General features: G+C 45.7%; 1 long non-coding RNA gene across 4 annotated transcripts; it reads left to right on the forward strand.

The window, feature by feature from the left end:
- Positions 1 to 4391: 4391 nt before the first annotated feature.
- LOC105096243 (uncharacterized) lies at positions 4392 to 16824 on the forward strand. Of its 4 annotated transcripts, XR_837824.3 has the most exons (6): positions 4401 to 4559; positions 4895 to 5337; positions 5894 to 6012; positions 8853 to 8961; positions 11640 to 11777; positions 12062 to 16824. It is a non-coding gene; the product is annotated as an uncharacterized LOC105096243 (long non-coding RNA). The 4 variants fall into 4 exon arrangements; XR_010377565.1 differs by having other exon boundaries at positions 4392 to 4559; positions 5737 to 6012; positions 11640 to 16824; XR_010377566.1 differs by having other exon boundaries at positions 4392 to 4559; positions 8817 to 8961; positions 11640 to 16824.
- Positions 16825 to 19640: the final 2816 nt, after the last annotated feature.

Consider the following 19640-nt stretch of genomic DNA (forward strand, 5'->3'; position numbering starts at 1 on the left):
AAAATAGAAGTGGGTGGCAAGGACTTTCCAAGCAGGGGTAACCCAGGTAAAAGGCCACAAATGGGAAAACAATGGCAGGGGAGGGATTGGTACGTGAACACGGCAGTCCACGGCCTGGGGGCGTAAACTCCCTACATGGCATGAGTTAGGCTCCTAGAGGCCTCTGTCATTCCTAAGTGGGTCTAATAAACCTTTCGAATAGACCAAAACCATCGGTCATCTCCAGGAATCATTTGAATGGTCATTGTTTGAGCCTTTCTCATCAGTGGCTGGAGGCAAAATTTCAGACAGCAAACTAGAGACAGCAGCTCACCCAGTGTACCGAGCTGGACAAAAACAAACTCTGCAGTCCCTGTGAGATAAGTAGGAATTCAGAACCGAGACTGACAAGGACAGCTGGCCAGCAGGGAGACAGGCAACTGGCCAATGCTCCGTGTTTGGATGACAAGGGAAGAAAGAATAAAATGCAAGCAAAAACAAGGACTCTCTCTTCAAAGAGTTGGGAAACACCCTCTGCTTCCCTTCACTTCCCAGCTGGGGAGGGCAGCGGCAGCAGGACAAGAGGTCAGGAGGAAGCATTCAGCCCCGGACACCCAGTCTGCTACCAGGAGACTTGGTGGGGCGGATGCCACCGGGCCGGATGCCGGAAACGGGACACACAGGATGCGGTGCCCAGGCCCCTGCTGATGCCAGGGCCTGCCCTAGAGAACTGGACGTCAGCAAACAGAAAACCATTCAGACCCTGCAGCCGGCGGAGTTCCCATGGCAACCAACTGGTCCCCAGCAGCTCCCCATCCCTTCTCTTCCTGGGCTAAACTTTCCATTTGATTACTTTGGGTAAAGTACAGGTTGGACAAGAGATGCTGGAAGGGGAATGGATATCGAAGTGGGTGTTGAGGGTGGGAAGATGAAATCTGATTTTCCCATTAAGTCTGACAATGAAAAACTAGTAAATGTCTGGGCAAAGATATAATCAGGCTGTGTTTTTTGTTTTTGGGGTTTTTTTGTTGTTGTTGTTGTTGTTGTTTTTTTTTTTTTTGAGCCTGACTTTGCTTCTAGCTCTGGCACTTGCCCGAGGCTTTTTTTTATAGCTAAAGGCCACTGATCATTGCTTCCTCTTGGCCCTTCCCTAACCATCAGTCTTGCCTGCTGGAAGGGATGCTCTGTTGCCCGAAATTGTTCTCACGTCCGAGCTGGCTGAAGTCCCTCTGTTCTTTTTCAGTGGCTGACAGATTAAGGGAAAGGGAAAGGCAGCCTGAGAATGTTAAAGCAAGTCAACTCCAAGTTTAGGAGTCATTAAGCTTTCAGTGGATTTCCAGAATCTGCCCTTTTCACAAGCACCCGAGTCTGTGCGGGTTTTGATGGATGCTGGACATCCATTATAGAAACACTGTTCTCAGGGATCACCTAGACTGGAATATGGCCCAGGCCATGGGGTAAACACGCTTCCAAGCATATAGCTGGATTCAGGCTGCAGGGCGTGGTGTACTCCTCCGGCCGTTCGGAGCTGCCAAGTATCCTTCAGCACCTCTCAGCTGACACTAAAATTTTTCAAAAGAAGGAGGTTCTAGGTCTCCTCCTAGTGAAATGTGTGCTCCATTCCCTCTTCCAAAAGGAGTCCAGGGGCTCTAAGAACAGCAGGGTTCATGCAATGCTTGACTTAGATTTAAGTGGGTTCACTGGCTGTCATTTCTGATTCCAACAACCCAAATAAGACCCAGGGGAAGTCACGTGAAACGAACCAGAAAGGGAGCAGAAATGAGCATGACTGGAATGCTGGGAGGAAGCCCTCTCATGCTGGAAATGGAGGAAACGTTTGTGTTGACCTTGCTTTCCTCTCCAGTGCTGATTAGTTCTAAGTGGGGCTGTTTTTATTTTTGTGTGCAGTGAATATATTTTGCTTTGAGCCTCATCTGGCCCTTGGTTTCCCCACCATGTAAGGCAAAGAAATGAAAGAAATCTTTAAAGGAATATTTTAGTTCTTAAAAAAAACTGACTGAGAAGAAATACACAGTACGGAAGAAGTGGGACGTGATTGAATCTCTGCTCTGGAGACAAAGATGAGTGGTGACTTGTGGAGCAAATGTGCTGCCATCATGTATTAAAAGTTAATGTATAGAGATTCCCCTGAATGGACCATCCACTACGGATTGGAAAACTAAACCCTTACTTTTATATTACCCTGTGTGGGTCAGGGGCTGCTTTGAACAAAGAATGATGATCATGTCATGTTTCTTCACATCCATTACAGTATTCAGCATAACGCTGGCCATCTAGTAAGTAGTCAAAAAGCCAGTGTTAATTGATGGGTTTTAAGAAGTAATTTTGATGGAGCGATACCCTCTTGTGATGCACGTAGTGAAGCGTTTAACAAGGTTTGTAAGCAAATGTTTTTCGGAAACCAGTTGCTAACTGTGTTCTCTACAGTGTTCTTTCTGTGAAAGCAGGAGATACCTATTCTGTGATGTGGCCAGCGAAGTGTTAACAGGACAGGTAATAAAATGTTTCTTACAATCTTAAAAAAAAAAAAGAAAAAGAAAAAGTAATTGTGACGCTTCTAATGTGGAAATGGCTCTCTTCAGGCTACACCTACTGGATAATGCCCTGCGGATGAGACGACGAAGAAAGAGACCTGCAGTGTTTCTTCTGAGTATTGCTGCATGCTTGCAGCATCTGTAGTAACTCTCCGGAGATACTGGTCCAATAAGACCCTTCCGAGGCCTCTGCAAGACTGTGCCCGACCACAAGCTGGGCTTCTGAGTTGAAGGATTAAATGAGAGCAGTACGGAAGAGTGTGGAAGAGCGAAGGCTCCGGCCCCTCCCACCTCAGATGGAATCCCAGCTCTACCTTTTATTAGCTGTATGGCTTCATACAAACTGCTCAACTGGTCCTCACTGGTAAAATGGGGATCATAATAGAATGGGTCATAGGGTTATGGCTGAGGATTAAATGAGAGAATGCACTTAGAGCATTTAAGATGGCCTGCCCCATCATAGGAGTTCAATGATGTTAGTATGTTAGCATTGGTAAGTAGTGATCAGGGCTGGACTGGCTCACTAACTACAGCCACAGCTTAGACCCCCACAGACACCCCCGGGAGGGGTCCTACCTTGTCTACATCTCCCACCCAAACCACTTCCTACACCCAAGTTTGTCACTGAATCATTGAGTATAGTGACATCAGATACATAGGCATGAGGACTCATTGCCCTGTTTCTGCTCCAGTCTCATTTCTAACAATTCCGTTCTGTACAGATGTCCTATCCACAGTCTCTCTGAGCAGCCAGACCATCCAGAACCTGGACAAGTAAGGAAAAGAGGGGAGTGGCACGTAGCACAATGTCTGCTCTAGAAATCGCACTTAGATTAGATTAATGCAAATGGGGGCTTTTGAATGAGGGAAACAAAATAATTGAGAAACAGGCACATTCCCTTCTGTTTCCCACTAACAGATGGTAAAATGCAGCCCTGAGAGAGAGGAGTCAGCTTGCTTCCAAGGGAAGCTGGGTCCTATTTCTGGGGGTAAGGACCAAAGGAAACAGATCAATAGGTTTTGCAGTTTGGCATTACTTAAAAAAAAAATTTCTAACCTTTTAAAACTTCCAGAGTCAGCAAAAGAGAGCCAGAGAAGTTAGCCACCAGACAGTTTTGGCTATAGGATTTTTGATCCACCGTCTCCAGGTCTCTTATGGACAATAGCTTTGTAGCCTTATTCCCTCTGCTGCTGGTCCAAAATGGGCATTATACAGAAAATGCCAGGGGTGAAACATAAATATTTACATATATTTAAAATAACATCTGAATGTATACATACAATGGAATATTATTAAGCCTTAAAAAGGAAGGAAAGTCTGACATACACTATGAGAAGGACAAACCTTGAAAACATGCAAAGTGAAATAAACCAATCTCAAAAGAACAAATATAATTTTCACTTGTATGAAGTCCCTGGAGTGGTCAAATCTGTAAAGACAGAAAGTAGAATGATGGTTGCCAGGGGCTGGAGGAAGGGGAGAATGAGAAATTGTTGTTTGATGGGTACAGAGTTTCTGTTTGAGAGGATGGAAAAGTTCTGGAGATGGATGGTGGGTGACAGTCGCACAACAATGCAAACGTACTTAATGCCGCTGAACGGTACAACTCAAAATGGTTAAAATGGTACATTTTATGCTGTGTACATTTCACCACAATAAGAAACCGTGTGAAGCATGAAGAAAAATGATGTCCAGGTAGTGGGTGAGGTTTCTGCTCCCCGCTTTGCCGGGGCAGCTCTGCTCCAGGTCTATTGTATGATAGTTGCCTGTTTTCAGTCTTGCAGGCAGATGGTACAGCGAATGTTTTTCAGTGGATGTCGCTGGAGAGATGCAGAATCTGCTCTGACCTTCCGGTTTTCCTCACCAGTTCTGACGCCTGCTCCTCTTGAGGGCTCTGCTAAGACTGTGGAAGCAACAGAAGCGGGACGGGGTGGCTGTAGCATGCGTGTTTTCCTGCATAGCATCCAGCAGCGGACTTCCTAAGAGAGATGGAGGTTCTTGGAGTCACTGGGTTCCTGCAGCGGGTAACTAAAAGCATTTCTCTCCGATTGCCTAAATAAACAATAGACTCGTCACTTCCCCACGAGGTTTGGAGATTATGAAATCAAACTTCAACTTTACATTTCAGTAGCTTTCAAATCATTTTGATTGCAACCCCGCTGTAAGAAACACCTTTTACATCAAGACATACTGTGCGCATTCATATTGCTGAATTTAAATGACTGAAATGACAGTTTCACCAAATAATACTTGTCCTTGTCACACGCGAGGCACTGGAATGTTTCCCCTTCTCTCCTCAGTTCTTTTCTACTCCATTGCATTTTTAAAATGCTAATTGTACTCCATTAAATTTGTGCAGGGTCCTCTAATGAGTCTTGATCTGCAGTTGGAAAAATACTGCAATGTATCTGCCTCTCCAGCCATTGGGTTGATGCTAAATAACTTGCCCCGGGGAGCTAACCGCAGGTGAGACTCTGCTGCAAGAGGCGTCTTCCGGAGGTCAGTTTCTCTTTGGTCTCAGGGAAACAGCCTGATGTGGCAACACAGGAACCGACAGCAAAACAAGTGTGCATGAGCCCCCGGCCACGGGCAAGACTCAGTGGGAGAGGCTTGGATCATATGGGTGTTAGCAGAGCCCACCCTTCTCGGACACCACCACAAAGAATTATCAGATCAAATCTAATTTGGGTGAGCAGGGAAAAGGCAAAAACAGGAAACTCTGTGGAGTCTTGCCAAACGTGTCAGTAGGAGGAAGAGTCCACAAACTGTCTGCCAGCCTTTCAGAGGGAAGTTAAGAGTCAGGTAATGTTGGTGGGCACATATGGTGTCACTTGGATTTTTCAGAGCCTCCAAAACCCAATTACCATCCCGCTTCTGACTGCAGCTTTCTTGCTCTGTTGTCTAGGGATCTGGGAAACAGAATATTGCAAGCTTGTGTCTGTTTTGGGGGGCTTTTTCTGTGCATGTCGGAGAGCTCTGAAGGAAGGTAGCCCCACGGAGGGAGGGTGTGCTTACTACACACTTAAAGTCCAATCACAGATGAGAGGAATTGCCATTCACTGAGATCATGTGGGAAAGCACAAATAATGTTGTGATCATGAAGTACTGGGCGTCATAAAAACACCTCTTATTTTTGGCAGATTATGCTGAAATGACTCATCTTCCAGGGCTCGGAAACTAAACTAGCAATTTATTTTCCAGAAATGAAACAAAACAATGCCTGTCCATACAGACTCCAGAATACTCCCTAATGTGGTATAGAGGTTTACGAAAGTCATCCAACACGTGTTGCTTGCGGCATCCTTGGACTTCAACTGAAGTCCTCTTCTGTCTCCTCTTTCCGCTCCCCTGCGCACAGATGTGCCTGCTAATGTTAGAGGTGGACCCGTCTGTGCTGCCTTACACAGGAACTTGGAAAAGAACAAGATTGTGGCTCCCGGAATAGACCATGAAAATGACCACCATCAGAGTCCACAGGTAATATGGGTACCAGCCAGTTCAGGTTACCAGCTCCTTTAGTTTCAGTGATGGAATGTTCCAGTGGAACAACATTTCATCATCACGTTTTGCAGTTCCCTGGGTGCATCAGCAGCATCCGAGGCCACCTGGGGTGGGTGGGAATGGCCTTCGCTTCCCAGCCCACCTCCTCCACGTCACTCCCGCTCCTCCTTCCCGTTTTCTAAATTCCGATAAACAGAGCATCCTCAGAGTGCCACAACTCACTGCTCTCTGTTTTCTCCCTGTAGACAGTGTTCCGTGTTTCTACCTAGACCGCAGTTTCCCTCTTTGGCCTTCCCCTCCCTCTCCCCTGGCACATGGCATTGGGCTCTGACTGCTTGTTGACTGACCCCACAAAGTCTCTACTTAGTGTACGTTCGCTCAGACAGGGGAACAAGCTGGAGAAGGTGTCTCCGAAACTCCTCCAAAGACAAAGTTCAGCAAGAAGGGTGAAGTGTCCATTTCGGATGAGGAATCTGACCCCGTGAAAGAGACTTTGCCAACTTTTCCAAGATAGGGCCTGCAATTAGCAAAATGTGTTGGGTATGACACACTTAGCTCCTAAAAGAGGCAATGCTCACTCACGCAGGCTTCAACAGTATGAGTGTATTGCCTCACATAACAGTCTGGAGATAGGGCTTGGGATCCAGGCGGGAGATGGTTCAGTGCTGCTCAGTAATGCCACTAAGGACAGGGGTTGTTCCAGCCCTTCCACTCTGCCGTCCTCAGCCTTGGCACCATTGGAAGGGTGGTTACTCTCACGGTAACCAGATGGCTGCCCCTGGAGATCAGGCTAGGTGCTCCTCGTTCTCACCCAGCAGGAGAGAAATGAATGAAAGTAACTTCTGCCCAGAGGCCTCTCCTTTAGTCTGAGTGGGCCAGAGCAGGTCACATGTCCACCCCTGGCTCAGTGACAGTTGCCAGAATGCTGTAGGCTGATTGGCGCAGATCAAGGCTTCTTATAGCAGCACTACTGGTATCTTGGATGGACTGTTCTTTGTTGTCAGGCCACTATGTGCATCGTAAGACATTTAGCAGCATCCTTAGGCTTCATACTTCCCTATTAGAAGAAGATGAGGGTGTGTGTGGGTGTGTGAGTGTGTGAAGGGTGTGTGAGTGTATGTGTGTATGAGCAGTGTGTGTGAGTGTGTATGTGAGGTGTGTGTGAATGTCCGTGTGAGTGTGTGTGTGTGTGGAGGGAGGTTGTAGAAAGAAGCTAAAGTCTCTTCCTTACAATAGGAAGCTGAGTCAGCTCAGGCTGCCACAGCAAAACACCATGGACTGGCTGGCTTAAGCACAGACATTTATTCCTCACAGTTCTGGGGGCTGGAAAGTCTCAGATCAAGGTGTGGGCCAATTTGGTTCCTTGGTTGAGGACAGTCACCTTGTCACTGTGGTCTCATGTGGCCTGTCCTCTGTGCGTGCTCTGAGAGAGCACTCAAGTGTCTCTTCCGCATCCTGGAAGGGCACTAATCCTGTCAGATCAGGCACCACCCTTATGACCTCATTTAACCTTAATTATTGCATAAAGATTCTATCTCCAAATATAGCCACATAGAGAGCTGGGACTTCAAAAAATAAACTTTAGGGGGAAATGATTCATTGCTTAACAGAAGTCAATAGAGGATATGAAATGATAAAAACAAGAAGTAGCATATTATTTAGAAAAATGGTGGTAAACATGAGAAATAGCTAAGAGAAGAGATTGCCCCAAGGGCAAAAAACAGAGGACTGAGCAAGGGAATATATGAAGTTGCTGATAATTATTATTATCAGCCTTTAAAACTCAATTCCTCCATAAAGTTTCATTTGACTGAAGTTTGACTGATTAAGGCTGGGAAGGAGAGGAAAGCAGGGTGCCTTGTCATTTATCTCCCAAGCTGGGGCACTTCTGAGAACGGAAGGGCTCACTGTTAATTACGTGGGGACAAGAGGTGCAGCTGGAACAACCCTGGATAAACTGGCATTTAAGACCAGTCTACTTATGAGGAAACTGAGGTCTGGCTTTGTTAAAAAATGGGGAAGGATCCTTTCAGCGCTACAGGGGCAGAAATAAGGCCGCCCTTCTGACATTTGTGGAGTGGTGGATAAACAGGTCATCTCAAGAGACACCCACTTGAGTGGCAGCATTCATGGAAGTGGTCCCTGACCCCCCCGCCAGACAAACCAGGACAGAATTCAGTGCCCCTCTATGCTTCCTAAATATCTTCTTTACACCTTTATTGCTGGTGTTCACTGAAGAGTTAGGTATTGTTCTGCTTATATTATTTTATCTTTGATGGGGATGAGAGTGAAATATTATGGCGAACACCAGTGCTAAAAATTTAGAAGTTAAAAAAAGTTATGCTGTTGTAAACAACAGTGCAGCCATCTCATACGTATCTTTGTGAGCGAATGCTCAGTCTCAGGTGGAGTTGCTGGTTAAAGGGCATGTGTGTTTTTAAGGCTCTGCACGAGCTGTTCCTTCTGCCTGCAGTGTTTTTTTGCCTTAGATCTTCCAAGGGCTTTCTCTTGTCATTCAGGTTTTAACTTAAGTATTACTTGCTATCATGTCACTCTGTTTTCTCTTCATGAGAGAACCCCTTGCTCCCTGATATTTTATTGTCTGTCCAGTTTCCCACTAGAGGTGAGCTCCTTGACAGAGGTTAGAAAATCATTGTTGGAAAAACAAGTGAATGAATGAATGAGTGAGTGGTGAGTGAGTGTTAAATGTACAAACCAAAAACAAGGCTGCAAAATGTTCACTATGGTTCTTTTCTTTTTTTTTTTTTCCTTTGCTGGAGGGGAGGTAATTAGGTTTATTTATTTACTTTTAACAGAGGGACTGGGGATTGAACCCAGGACCTCGTGAACGCTAGGCACGCACGGTACCACTGAGCGATCCCCTGCCTCCGCCCCGCTCCTTGCTATGGTTACTTCTGTTCATAGGTAAGTTTATTTTATTCTTTATGCTTATCTGAATTTTTCAAATGTCTTACCATAAAAATGTGTGCTTTTATAATAAGAAAAAAAAAAACTGAAAAAAGTGTCCATGGCTGAACCCACACAGTGGTTGGGAGAACACAGAAAAAAAAATCAGATATCATACTTAAGGCTGGTTATGGAGAAAAGGTGTAACGGAGAATAATGTAGATTATTTATCGGATATGACTAGTTTTTAATTGTATTTTTAAATTGAGATGGCCTCACTTTGGTGATTTAGTGTTTTCTATAGATTGTACGAATAATGGCAGGGGAACTAACTTTAGACTTTATTATGGATCAAGTGTATGTAGTGATTCATAGCCAGTGTTTTGCTATTTAAATTGCAGAGATCATGCCTCACTTTTTAAAATCCACTGAAACTATTCTTTTTTTAAAAGAGAGAGAGAAAGAGAAAGAAAGAAAGAAAAAGCAAGCAAGCAAAGAAAGAAAGAGGGAGGAAGGAGGGAGGGGGAAGAAAGGAAGGAAGAAAAGCCATTAGCATATACTAGCAAAACAGAAGTAAAAATATCTATAAAATACATTGTTCATCCTTGCTGACTTAATTTCCACCTTAAAGCGATGTTTTGTTGGAAATGCTGGTTGGTTGTTTTCTACTTTGACTCAGACTCATTTCTGAGATCCTCTGAGGCCAGCTCCTCCTCCAAGGTGACATGTGTCACCAGGGCACAGTGACTCCTGAGCAACTGTTGTTTCCATTGGAGTCGGGCAGCCGGCTTGTGGTTTCGTAGATTCCATAGACGCGCACCAGCACAGAAGCTTCTGATGCAATTTCAGATGTTTGAGGCGCAGGGATGGCAAGGAAGCTGGATCCATAGGGATCACTGGGGAAGCCAGAACTTGAACTCAGGGCCTGATAAGCCCACAGAGCCAGACTTAGGAGAGTAAGAATTCCTAGGGAAATCCAAATAGCACAAATTTAACTGGGATAAACTGATATTCTGGACAGGTTAAAGAAGAGAATCAAAGCTGGCCAACAGTTGGACTAAAATAGCTCTTACATTTATCTGCTGATGAATTACTGCACCCTGATTGATGTCATGGGGCTCCGCTGCATTTAAGCCCCTAGAATATTTTAAGATCTGGATATTCTCAATTATTTTAAAAGATCTTTTGGGTGTTGTTATAGATGATGTTTGTCTCCCCTCCAAATTCATATTCGAAGCCCTTACCCCCAGTGTGACTGTATTTGGAGGGTCTTTACAGAAGTAAATGAGGCCACAAAGGTAGGGCCTTGACCTGGTAGAATTAGTGTCCTTATAAGAAGGGGAAGAGAAACCAGAGCTCTCTCTCCCTGCGTGCGCACAGCAAGCACGGGTCACACGAGGTCTCAGCGAGAAGGTAGCCATCTACGAGCCAGGGAGGGAGGCTTCACCAGGATCCAACCATACTGGCACCCTGATCTTGAACTTCCAGTCTCTAAAACTATGAGAAAATACCTTTCTGCGGCTGAAGTCACCAGCCTGTGGTATTTTGCTATGGCAGCCCCAGGCAGCTAACACAAAGCGGGGGCAAAACTGCCCATTGGGATTGTTGTAGTCCCCACAGCAAAAGTCCAAGGGAAAAAGTACCCAAGCTTAGTAAAGAACACGTAAGGACATCACATCTACATTCACACACAGATCAGATTATAATGCTCCTCTGCTTAAAAACCTCCCCAGGCTCCCCGGGTCCTGCGGGACAAAGTTGAAACTCCTTACGTGGCTAATCTAGCCCAGCTTGACAGAGCCCACCTGTGGGCCTCGTCTCCTGCCACCCTCACCATACCCTGACATGTCACTTTGGAGGAGGAGCTGGTCGCAGGGGACCCAAGAAATGAGTCTGAGTCACAGTAAAAAGCAACCGAGCAGCACTTCCGACAGAAGGTCACCCTAAGATGACTTCGTCTCCCCTGTCCCAGAACTTGGCCACAGCCAGTCACAGACATCTATGCATGTGCTCTGAAATTTCTGTCTTCCCACTTTGTTCCTGCTTTTCACTCTACATTTCAGGAAATAAGGGCTGATTACAGGTGGAATAAGATAAAGGCTGAGATATGGTTGCAAGGGATTGTTAAAATGGGACTGCCATTTTTTCACAGTGAGGTACTAAATACCTACAGGGAGCTTGCAAAGGAGGTATCAGAATCTTTTTCAGACTATTAGCTGATCACGCTATACAAGGTGTTCAAAGAGGCTGAGAGAGAGGGGTCGTGTTTTTCAAGAGTCATCTTTGTACCACAAGTCACGGGGGGAGTGGAGGGAGAAAAGGAGATACTTTCCCTTATTTTATTCAAATCAAGTGAGAGGAACTTCAATGGAACCACCTGGAAAACTTGGTATGTGTCCTCTGTGGCTTGTCTGGCACAGAGGACTCTGTCACAGGCCTGAGGCATCTAAAGGCAGAAAGCTGTGGTCGGGAGCATCCTGGTCTGTGGGCAGAGCCAAACGAGGTGGCTGTGTTTGACAGTTTGCACTCCTGGGATTTGTCACGGCCAAGGATTAATGGGTGATTCCCTGAACCACGTGTGGGCCACAGGAGAGAGCCTGCTGGGTTCCTTTAACCCCACCCTAGGGCAGCCTCTTGGAGGCGAGAGGAGGTGGGGCTCCTAAGTGACCAGCTAAAGGATGTTTTTGTCCATTTAGGGCAACGGCAGGAGAGAGATTCCTGCAATGAAGACGTCAAAGGATCCACAAAGTGCCTCGACAGAGAGTCAGAGTGAAATACGTACCTGCTGTACCCAGAGAAAAGTGATGGTAGTTCATCACTGCTGGCCGAGTGAGGTCTTTCCTGAGTCCTACCTCTTCCCTGTTTCCTTACTCCAGTCTTCTGGGGACCAGAACCTGCAGCCGCCAAGTCTGGGGGTGGGACTAGAGAGGGCGGGGCGGTCAGCAGAGCCGAGGGAAGCCAAGCGCGGTCCCCTCCTCAGCCGGGCTTCCCGCCTGGAGCTGCCCAGAGCCCGGGGAGGGGGGAAGATGCAACCCTAAATAGAAGCTGGACATTTGAATATTGGAAATGATGCTGTTGGTGAAACTTAGAGTGACCAGAGGGTTTCTTATTATTTAAGATCATTCAGAAGAGCCATGGACCTCGTCTAGATTCATCTGAAAGCTATAGAAGAACTAGCCCCCGAGAGCAGGTTTGAAGGGCAGCTGGTGCTGGAGGAAGGGCGGATGGTTTGCACCTCTGCGTGATTAACACAGACCTTCCCAGAACAGTTCCAGGGGAGTAGCGGCCGCAGAAGCAGAAGCCAAACGACAGTGGGTTAGACTGAACTAGGAACTGAGAATGTAAATACTGCAAACAGAGATGCATGTTCGAGAAGTGTGTCTATGAACAGGAGAAGAGAGAGAAGGCAGTAGCTGGAGGATTATGCATGATAGAGGTTTTTTTTGTTTTTGTTTTTGTTTTTAATAAATGGGAGAGAAATTAGAGTTTGTGTAAAAACTAGTGGAAAGAAGCCAGCAGAAAGGATGCTGACCAACGTGCGGTCCCTGAGCAGACCAGAGGGGCAGGACTGGGCGCAGCGTCCGCCTCAGACAGGAGGAGTGGATGCCTCTTCTGTCACAATAGGAAGGAGAGGAAAAGGGCAGGCATGAGACAGGCAAGACGCGGAAGGAATCTTCATCTGGCGACTTCTCCGTGTCTTCTGTGAAGCAGGATGTGAAGGCAAAGCTGAGGGTTCACCACTGTGAGGAGGATGGAGAAGGTTTGGAAGAGCCACTTCACTTCGCTGTGGAGCAACACTGATGGCCCCGCTGTACTGAGAATTCTGCTGAGGCTGGAAAACAGGACTAATCGAAGATTCACCCCGACTATCTGCTAGAACCCTGGGCAAGACCCAACTTCAGCAGCCATCGCGGCAGAGTCTTCGCAGTTTGGGAATGTCTCTGTGAAAACGGAACACTGTGGTGGCCACTCTGATTCAGAGAAATTGCTGGTCTTCGAGAGCCTCTGTCCCACATGAATCCACCATCTCTGTTGTTTTGGGATGTGTTTTTAATGGATGGTGGCCCAAGGAAGCCTACAACCTGAGCCTGTGAAAAAGACACGAGAGATTTATCACCTGGTTACAGGCGGTAAGACACTGTGACTGATGTTTTCGTAGTTTTTGCCACTGGGGGTAGGGCTGTCCTCCGTCTCGTCTTTCCAAAAGTCAATGACAAAGAATTTTAAGGAAATAGACAATGACGCACAGGCCCCCTGCTCTCTAATCTACTGACAGACTGATCTATTGAAGCCAGATAAGGACTGTAACAGGGTGGAGGTGAGGGCGTGTGAAATGTGAAGAATAGAGAGGAATAAATATGTCACACTATTTTCCAAACGCACCGTCTCTGGTAAAGTTCTAATAGGCCAAATTAGATTTCACAGAGAATATGACAGAGTATTTTAAAATGGCATTGTCCAAAAAGATGTGAGTCATCTCTTTTATTCTCCATGGTCTCCCCATCACCTAGCACTGGGCCTGGTCCAGATGCTGGGGAGATAACTGTGTAATGAGTGAATGAATGGTGCTCCAGGGTGGGGAGCTGACCTGCTCATCTCAGGGTACCTGCCTCTGTGCTGCCCTAGGTGTCCACACGCGCACGTGCAAACACACACACACACACACACACACACACACACACACACTCGTGAAAGTCTGCTTTTCTCCTCTAATATATACATGGGAGTTTGCATGTTGGAGAAAAATTAGCATTCTTGCTGGGGAGAATTTCTTAGCCTGATGACAATGAAATGAATAAAAGGTATATGTTGAGTTGAGGCAGGGGAGAGTGGATTCGGTGCAAGGACTGTAGATACAGTGAGGCAGGCAGGAGAGTTGGGAGCTTTAGGGGTTTGTAAATCAGCTGAAAATAATTTTGCCCCGTGGTTACTCTCATTTGTCCGTGCTGATTTGGATGGTGAGCAGCTGATATGAACCTACGGGCGTGGTGACTGCTATCAGTAAGATGCAAACAGGAATTCTCCCTGCAAGAAAATACAAGAAATACAGCCCTTACTAGCTGGAGAAGCCTTGGCAAACAAATTCAATGACTCATCCTGTGCTCTCGGGCTGTTTTGTCTTTGCTGGGATCCTTGGCGTACAACTACTGAAGGGTTTTTCTTAAACTTTACTTCCTTTTGTTTTAAATGGAATCCGGACCCAGCACTAATTGTCATCGATGCTCCAATCTTTGAAAAATTCATCACCTCACCTGTCTGTAATGAGTTTTTTTTTTTCTATTAACTTGTTCTTTTTTTTTTACATTCTAAACTAATGGCCAAGCTGAAATGATAAGCCCCGCTCTTCTGCCATAGGAAAAAAGCAGTAAGTGAATATTAGTCACGTACTGTCTCTGAATTACAGCGGAAGGCAGTGCAAGATGGAACTGCATGAGCACGTTTAGCGCCTGAAGACTCCTGGGCACCGTCTGGGCTCCCCAGCGGGTGGTACACCTTGTTGCTGTTGAGGGTGGTACATGGGAAGAGGTTTGCAGGATTTGCCACTTGGGATGGTTTGCACAAGTCAACTTGGTTAACCCAGAAGCATGTTTCACAGAACTCTCTCTATATGGTTCTGGGTTAGAGTTGCCCAAAAGAGAAATTTGCATGAGACTTAGAAGGCCGAAGTGAAGCAGGATGAAGACCTCTGAAGGTCATCGTGATTCAATGTGACAGATAGAGACAGATTGGTAGATTCCAGTTTGTCCGTGCTGTCACTAGCTCCACATTCTGCTCTTCTTCCAATCCTGACCCTGCTGACCAGCAGCAGCTCCGGGGTCCAGGCCCAGCACCAGACCCTTGGCAGTGGCAGGTCAGTGTCCCATGGACCTCCCACGAGCTTCCCTTTGTGGTTTCTCTTCAGCTGTAGGACACGCTTAGCTAAGTGATTGGCTCTATCTCTGATCCTTAACTCCCCACCTGGGCCTTCACTTTCTCTGTTCCTCCCGTAATCATGTGAGATCTAACTTTTATAATAACCCCTTTGTCTATAGTACAGAGTGGTTCCCCTTCCCTGTTTGAATCCTGAGATACCTGGCGGGAGGAGATTACTAATTACTAGAGAGCTCCTGTTGGGAAAGGCATTACCACTCTAGAGGCAGAGATAACTGGGTACCAGTCTCAGTTCCACCACTACCAGCAAGTTGATCTTAACCAAGATATTTAATCTTTCGAGCTTTATGTTCTGGTAAAATGGAGCCAATAACATTAGCTACCTCACGGGGTCATTAGGAGGTTTAAATGACATATTGCATCACTTAGCCTAGTAAATGCTCAGCAAATGTTAGTATTATTGAAAGAGCTTGATAGCTGAAGGGAGCCTAGTATTAGGGCTTAAAACATGTGGAGAGAAGCAAATGATTGAGCGTAGGTGCTTTAGGACTTAGGGAGAGCTGAGGTTGGAGGGACAGATATGAACTGGCAATAGGGAGGCAAGAGGGAAGGGATGAACAGTTCAGGATTAAAGCTGTAAACAGTGAGGGTCTAGACATCAGGGGCAGACTCTGAAACTGCAGTTCACAAAGGGCACTGCCCACCCTCTGCCTAAGGTCCCACTTGCTAGGTGGGGAGGCCAGGTCTCCCTGGGCTCACTGTGTGCAAAGCTGCTCTGTAGGGTCTGAGGGATTTCCTGGGTCCCTCTGCTGGTGCACAGCCCTTACTCTGCTTCAGATACTGAAGTGAGCTTTTGTGGCACCAGAAGAAACTCAGGATGGCCTGAATCCACTTTGGTCCCCTCCTGGAGCGACAGAGTAGCCACGGGCGGGGGAAGGAGGAGTTAGGCCACACAGAACCTCGCTCCTCAACCTCAGTAAAAAAATCCTTCTTTGACAGGCTATTCTCCTACCTACCAAAAATGCCAACTGTTGGTGAGGACATGGAGAAGCTAGATATGCTGCTGGTGGGCATGTAAAATGGTAGAGCCATTTTGGAAAACATATACACAAAGCCTTGTACACAAATGCAAGTTTATCCATCACGATCACAACCTGGAAACAACCCACATGTTCATCTACAGGTGAACAGATAGATAAAAGAAGCTGTGGTGTGTCCATACAATAGAATATTATTCAGTAAAAAAAAAAAAAAAAAAAAAGAACAAACAACAGGTATATACAACGACATGGATGAGGGAAATTCATCAAACACAGAAAAGGGCAAACTGTGTGACTCCTTCATGGGAAATTCCAGAATAGGTGAAAAAATGATAGAAGCCAGATCGGTGATTGCCTGGGACCCAAGACACGGGGCCGTAAAAAGGAATGAAGGAACTTCATGGAGCAATGGAAGTGTGTTATATCTTGATTGTCGTAGTGGTTACATGATGTATCTGTTGTTAAAACTTATCTAACTCCATCCCATAAATGAATGCATTTTGTTCTATATAAACTACACCTTGATAAATTCATTAATATTTTTCCTTGGAAGGATAAGACCTGCCCTCCTGAGGAGACAAAATTGCTTCCAGGAATTTCTTCCTGTCTAGCAGGAAGTGCTCCGGCTGCCATTGAGTTTCATTTCCTCTTACCCGGCCCTCAGTGGGGATGAATAATAACTCTTCAACACCCTTCAAGTTCTTCAAGGCACTTAGCCAAGAATGAACCGAGCCCTGAAAACTAGCCCTTCGGAAGGCTTCCCTAAGCTGTAACTTCTCCCTGCAAATATACCCATTCTCCTTATTGTGAAGAGCTCTAAATTGTTCTCATTTGGAGAAGTGACCAAGGCAAGAGAAAAGCTTGAACTGCAGATCCAGAGGGAATTCTGATGAACTCATTCTAATGTGTTCCGCCTTCCTCCAAGCTGGAACTCACTTCAGTCAGGCAATTAAAAATGTTTATGATGTTCTGTGTGCTGTGCCTCAAGCTAATTACAATAATAAGCATCATTTATTCAGAGTTTACTATGTCCCTGGGGTGGGTTGAATACTTTATACAAATAATGCATAAGTTAATCTTCATAGCAACCTTATGAGATAGGTACTACTGTCATCCTCATTTTGTGGATGAGAAATTGAAGGCAGGGTGGTTAAGTGACTTCCCTGTTGTCAGTGGAGAACCAGGACTAGAACCCAGAGCTGTAGACTGTGGAGCATTTAACCGTTGTTGTGTTCTGCTGAGCCTTGTTCCCCCAGAGCTTTCAGCATGGTGGAAGGATGGCTTAGAAGCCTGAAACTAACCATAGTTAGTTTCCCTAGCCATAGTTAGGGAAGTGGGGCTTTAGCCTGTTCTAAAAGTCTCTAGAAAAAGCCTATCTCACTCTCTTTCCCTAATCTGTGCTTTTTTTTTTTTTTAAACCCAAGCCCCTGGGGGGCTTTGTGATTAAGCAGAATGATTCCAAAGCAAAAAAACTACATACCTTACTGAATTCCTGATTTATAGAGGAGACAGGATTGAGATGACAAAATTTTATAAAGTGTGTTTGGAGAAGGAAGCAAGATTACAGCATTCATTCATTCAAGCATTCATTGAGCATCATTTAAACAGCATGGGGCAGTTACTTAGCCAAGTGATTGTGTTGGTACCCGGGTACATAAGACAGATGTGGATTCTACCCTCAAAGTCTAAAAGTTCTAACGATTATCCTCCCCTATCATGCTTTCCCTGTTGTTGGCCAGGTTCTACCTCCCAATCAGACCATTCATCACAGCCTGACAGCCAGCCCTGCCCGTGGGATGACCCTCTGAACGCTACTTCCCCGATGGGTGTAGGAAAGTAGGGCTCTCTGTGGATTGGCCAAACAATCACTCAGGAAAGGACCGTCTCCCCTTTCCTGCTCTCCCCCACCCTTCTCAGGAAGCTGTAAGGAAACGGCAAAATAACGAGCTGGGCTTAGCCCCAGGGCCCCTTAATAAACTGCTCCCACACACCCCTCTTACATTTTAAATGGAAAGAAAATGGGCGGGGTAGGTCTCTTGCACAATTGCAAAACGGAATTGAGTTTGATTCTATACAATAGACTCTCAGTTCCATCATAAATAATGGTATGGGAGCACAGAGATCGGAGCCAGAGAAACAGCCTTTCCTAAGAGTGAAAAATCCTGGTGTTGCAAACAAATATTAACAAATGAGCAGTTTGCTCCCCAGATGCTGGGAGGCTACCTTTCCCTGAAAAGGAGGAAGTCCTGGAAAGCAAAAGGCTGGCCAGAGGCTCGGGCTCATGTGAGTTGTGTGCGCAAAGTCTGGCACGTAGTAGGTACACTCTGTATGTGGTCTGCAGCTGTCCTGCTTGATGACATGTGATAGTTACACAGGGTACACGGTGCCCCAGTGTGCAGCACCGTGCCTGGCTTAGAGTAAGCATTCAGATTTGTTTTTCAGTAGACGAACAAGGTACACCGGGGGGAGGGGGGGGACCCTTGCTCCATATAAATGGAACAGTCCTATGTGATCATTTAAAAGGCACCACGTGACCCTGTCTGAAAAAACAAACAGACAAACCAATGAAACAAAGCTCTCCCACCAGCCACAGAAGGTTTTACTACAATTTGCAAATGCACTGAACATTTACTGCATTTAGAGGATGATGTTATGGTAAGGACAACAAGGGGTAAGGAACAGCACCTGCCTTCTAGAAGCAAAATTTCATCACTCTAGCATACTGTTGGATTCTATTATTTTAGTGAGACTTCAAGATCAAGAGCCATGATACCCCATGGTAGCCCCGCCCACAAAAAACCAATTGGATTTCTATCTATTACTTAAGAGGAAGTGGCTTTATTGGTCATTGCCTGTTTTCTTGGCTGGAATGTAAGGACAGGAATCTTCCTCCCTGTTGTTAATTGATGTACCCCAAGATTCTAACAACAATGGGAGTTGAGTAAATAAATGAATACGATTTGCCTAAAGCAAGATTGCTGTCTTCCTGGTAGGTGACTCCGCCAGGCTTTCTCTGTTATTAGTGTTACAAATCCTCTGTGGGAAACAGTGAAACTCCTGTGGATAACTCCTTCTTCCGCGTTCTCACGGTGATTGAGAAAATACTGTCATTACATGGGGGCAATTATCTAGGTGGTAATCATCTCTGTTACTATATACATGTGTGACTCTTCCAGCACAATAGCACTTCCAAAAATCAGAGTCAATGTATTTTTTTTGTTTTGATGTTTATTTCCTTTTTAAAGTAGTATTTCATTTTTTTTTTTATTACTTATTCTCTTGAATGCATCACATGGGGAAGACTTGTTTTTGGCTAGGCCTCTTAGCCCATTTGCCACAGGTGTGATGTCCAAGCATCCATTCCAAGTCTCATTCCGCTTGTATCCTCCGTCCTGGCAAAAGTTCAGACTCAGTAGATGTTTATCAAAGGAACAGTGTTGACTTTGCCTTTGAAAACCGGAGATCTGTCACTAAAGCTCAAAAGAACAAAAGCTGAATTTCCCCCTAAAACTCTGCCTCTCACACACATGTAGTAGCTTAGAGTCTTGGTTTTTGCCTTAGTCACCTGTCAAAGCTCATCTCTCTTAAAGAGGCTTAAGCAGGAGGCCAGCCCAAGACTTGATTTTGATGGAAGCTGTGTGTCTGATGAGGCTGACCGTGTCCTTGGCCTTGGCTGTCCTGTCTTGTGACTCGGAAATAACCTGAACTTCTCTGATGTCACAGGCTTTGAGAAGTTCTGCTAAACTGACAAATCTTTTCCAGGACAGCCTGAGACACCCAGACGCT

This window comes from Camelus dromedarius, chromosome 23 (genome assembly GCF_036321535.1).
Source record: "Camelus dromedarius isolate mCamDro1 chromosome 23, mCamDro1.pat, whole genome shotgun sequence".
Lineage (NCBI taxonomy): Eukaryota > Metazoa > Chordata > Mammalia > Artiodactyla > Camelidae > Camelus > Camelus dromedarius.